The sequence below is a fragment of the Poecilia latipinna genome, unplaced genomic scaffold, assembly GCF_001443285.1.
Source record: "Poecilia latipinna isolate Pla-1442-1.1 unplaced genomic scaffold, P_latipinna-1.0 Scaffold182, whole genome shotgun sequence".
Classification (NCBI taxonomy): Eukaryota; Metazoa; Chordata; class Actinopteri; order Cyprinodontiformes; family Poeciliidae; genus Poecilia; species Poecilia latipinna.
This window is the reverse complement of record NW_015112798.1, coordinates 139239-144037: the sequence shown is the minus strand read 5'-3', so window position 1 is coordinate 144037 and position 4799 is coordinate 139239.

Genomic DNA, 4799 nt, shown 5'->3' with positions numbered 1-4799 from the left:
GCCCCTAAGATGCAGGGCGTTCGGGAAGCGTATCGATGAGGAAAAGGCAGGCTGACATAAACCATTTAAAACAACGGAAACAATTTCGGTATTCTGATTATTGAAATTTAAAAGTGCTGTGTTGTTCTATCTCCCCCGTTTCATACCGGACCACTTACAGCACCGTTGTTATCGCTATAAAATGAACACTGTCTATCGTGGTATCACTATGGAGAGATTTCTTTATTTGAATGGGTTCATTTTTCAGAGGGATACACAGTGAGTATCGTGATTTTAGCTACCAGTAGCAGGAGAACGGAGCTGCACCAAGAAGCTATCAGAAGCTACAAACACTGAATAGAAGAAGAGCTGCCATGTATATTGTTGCAGCCAAACGTGTTTTAATGTTACACAATACAGTTTTACCAAGTTGCTCAAAGTCTAAACTGGCATTGTTGTGCATTTAAGGTGTAAAGTTTACCTTCGACCAAAGGCATCCCAGCGCCCCCCTTTTGTAAAAATGTCTGCCAGCGCCCCCTGCCGTACTCTGAACGCCCCCTGGGGGGAGGTACCGCCTACGTCGAGAACCGCTAAATTAGACTGTCGTGAACCCTTAACAATAACTGTAGTAGAATCTAAGCATGACCTGTTTGACTTATTAACTGACAGGTTTACAGTTTGTTTAAGCATCGCTCAGTCTGACCAAAGATGCCTTGTGATATTTTGGACATGTTACTGCTTCATTTTGCCTGTTTGTTTTCAAAATAAAAGCGTGATGAGCATGATATTCATATTTCAGTCATGATGCCTTCTCAGCAAATCAGAGAACATATCAATGTCTTATTCAGGAGTTGGAGTGAAAAGCCCCGCCTACTTGGGAGTGGTATGTGGGACGTTGTAGTCGGCCATTTTACAAAAGTTATAGATTGAAAAAAAAAATCATCCTTCTCCTGTCGTCTTCTTTATTTACAGTAAGTAGTAACATTCAGGTGTTGCTCATGTGACTCATATGATGCGATAAAAGTGTTTCTGTACATCTATTCTCCTAAAAATGTTTTATCAAAAAAAACTGACTTTTTTTAGAATTAGCTGTTTTCATTAAGCAATTTTTTTTAATAATTTAAATTCTGTGGTTAATGGAAACACAGCTGTTGACCCTCCATACAGGAAAGAACTCGCACGCAAACACCAACAAAACACACACACTCACACAGTCCTAACAATGCATGCTTTTCCCTCCACTTCAGAAAGTTTAGCTACTTGGTTTTGGTTTTTGACATCAGATCCCAATAAAACACATCGAAGTTTGTGGACATATTATGAAGAAATGCAATAAAGTTAAAGGAGAAGAGAAATACTTTAATATGTTGTAAAAAAAATCTTCAGCACAGTGTTTTAATTTGGGCTGGACTGGATTTCAACAATCACAGGCTGATTTTATGATCTAATAAAATTCTGTCTTCTTTAGCTGGAAGCACAAAGCTGGTTCTGAACAGGCCAGGTGCTGGGTCGGTCACTCCTCCTAAACCTTGGTCTTATTATACACTCCATGCTTCCGTCTAATCCCACACAAGGTTAGGAAAGCATTAGAAATGGAAGCAAGGGAGAGTTGGCGCTGTTGCTAATTGGATTGCAGCTGGAGGGCCTTGGCTCAATGGGAACAAACAACTGAACAGTCGGATTCTCTCTGGCTGAGGTTATCATCAGGTACAGACTGAGATAATTTATCTACATCGAATGTATTTCACACTTTTTTTTTCGACCATAGGCTGTGCTGTGAAGGTGGCTAAGGTGTCAACTCAAAGAAACATGTTTCTGGGATCAAACTGGGGTTGAGTTTGTTTTTTAATGCAGTGCTCAGCACACAATTCCTCTCCAAAGTTTTTAAAAAGTGCAAGATTTTAAAGTGAAGTCAGATACTGAAAAATTCTTTATTCTCCATTGTGTTTAACTTCTTCTTCTTCTCTTTGTGGTTTCTTCTTCAAACCTATTCCTGTGGTTAGCACTTGGGGTTGAGGACAAAATATCATAAAATATAGTTTTTGTTGCATCAAGAGTTGGATGTGCTAAACTGATGAACAAATACCAAAACTCAATAATGTTAATGTTAATTCATGACCAAATTGCAGACGACAAAACTCCAGTCATTCTGCACCCGCTGACCTATCCAACAACTCACACCATGTCCCATATCTCAGAACTCTAACCATGGATGGGAAGCTTTGCTTTACAGGCATATGCTGCAAAGTCAACAACTCAAGGCAGGTGGTTGTCTACTGTCACTACACACATGAGGAGCTGCAAGCTGGTGACTCCATGCAGTCTCCTGGGCTTCCTCACACAGAAAACCTTTAAGCCATTTTGAATGATGAACTGAGCATAATGTGCTGTTTCATAACTAGGATTAATAGGAATGCATAAGATGACATTTGTTGTAAAATGGTGCTATAGAAATGAACTGAATTGAATAAAATTGAATTGCAAATTCAGTAGTCAAATCGTTACAGAGACAGTACCGCCCCCACAGCTTCCTGTAGTGTACTGCAGGTAAATGCAAAAATATCGATGTGGATCTATAAAACACTATTGGAGTTTTCACACCTAATAGCCTGGTACACTGGCAATTTGGTCACCAATGGCCAGTACCATACGTGACCAAAATTCCAATATCGTTCAGTTTCCACTGCTGTGGTTCTTTTTCAAACTGCATTTTGTCAAAAATAAATGCTTTAAAAGCTTGTTCTTCCCCTCCCCTATGGGGGCGCTGTACCAGGAACCACTGAAAAAATGACACTAAAACCTCTGAAGAAGCAAATAAATAAATGTGGCTGGAGAATTTCTCTTTAGTCCTTTGTAAAAGACCACAAGATATTTCTCCTGCTAACACTATAGTCTTGCATTTGTTTAGGTTGTATTTACCCAGAATGCATGTAGTCAACTTCCTGCTGTTGGAGCAGTCTCTGGGTCTGCTCGGTGTTCACATCTGCATTCAGAGTTCACTTCAGTTCAACCAAACAGTGATCTAGTTTTTTAAGCAGACCAGAGGTCACTGTTTTGGTCCACATGAGAGTTTTGATTGCACATTCACTCCTCCCTAACCAAACCAGACTTTCTAGGCAAACAAACTAGATTTGGATTAAAGCGGATTGAACAGGACTGGTGTGAATGCACCATAAGACAGTAAAACAACAGGTACAGCAATCCTGGCTGCCATTGTGAACAGGTGTGTAATGTTGTTTGTACACACCCATCTCTATCCAAGATCTACCCATCTTTGGTAGATCTCCAAACCTTGGAGAGTTTGGAGATCTACCATACTCTCTAGGGTGTTTTTTGACTCTTTGATTGTTTTTCTAGATCTCAGGTCACCTGCAACCCTGGACAGGAACCATATTCTGGACATTGGTCCAGAAACCTTCCATGTTGGTGGTTTTGATCCATCTTTAGCAGAATTTAGTCACATTAGGGTACTTACTAGTGCACAATACAATCCTTATAGTAAACACTGTAAAAAAAAAAAAAAGTAGGAAGTTGGCACTTACATGCACTAAGCCTCTTGTAATAATCCTGAATTTGTCACCCTCTGGGGAAAGCATCAAGTAAGCCAATATTTCATACAACTGTGTAAACTAATCCAGAGCGGTGCAGGAGGAAAGGCTTCTGTCTGACCTGGAAAGGCCAATCTGGAGCAATAATAAATGACCAGGAGATTTACTCTATGATTGTACGACTTACCATATTTATAAAAAGCTATCAATCATGCTGTTTATACATACTGAATGTAAATTTTCAGTGGCAGCTCGATTCAACCAGCCATTCCAGAGCAAGATGATTCATAATACTTCTCTCTCCCCTCTTTCTCTCTCCCTTTAACAGTGTTTAAAGTAGATTTTCCAAAATGACAGCTATTAGCATGAATTATCCATTAGAGGAGGTCAACGAGACCAAGGACATAGAAGGATGGAACACGCTCAGCACCTTATGCTTACTTAACATGCTGCACCTCATGCTGAGTGAGAAATGGCACCCAATTTCTCTATGTCCCTCCCTTTATCACCCTCTTTCAGGATTACGCACAACTAGTGGGGATATTTATGTGAGTTGTTTCCGGGTTGCAATCTGGCTACCATCAGCTTCAGATTCCTGACATCCTTGCTAACATTAGAAAAGACCTTCATTGTTCTGCAGATGAGAGAGAACACATTCCTGTTGAGGAGAAGATGAAGTTGGAAAACTGGCTTATAGTTTATAATGAACTGTGTGCAATTGTCAGTTTGTGTTAAAACTCAACAACCAGAGGTGGTGAGGAGATACCTAGAGATGAACCGATCCAATATTAATATCTGTAACGGTCCCAATATTGTGAGAAATTCTAGTTTGGGCACCGGTGACCTGTAAGGGCAGATCTATTCAGTCTAATTCTATGCTTTGTGCTCTGAAACATGTCATGCTTTATTATTTATTTTACATTTTATTTAGAATTCCTAACAGCATTTCTGAATCATTTGAAAGAAGTTTTGTTGCAGTTTATTTTTACATGTTTGACCAAAGAAGTCAATCTATTGTTTTAATCAGTTTCAGTTTCTTAATTATTTATTTTACATTGACTGTTCTACTCCTAATGGCACTGACTGAACAAACTAAGGTTGTGTTGTTTTTACATGTCTGGCTAAGCTAGTGAAGCTAGTGGTGTATTATAGTGAGCTGTATTGGTGCAGAGTTATCAGATAGATTTGTAAATTGGTACATTTATATCTTTGTTTTAAAAAATAAAAAATTTAAGTCAGTTCAGCTGTTTTTCTGTATCGGATCGGCATCGA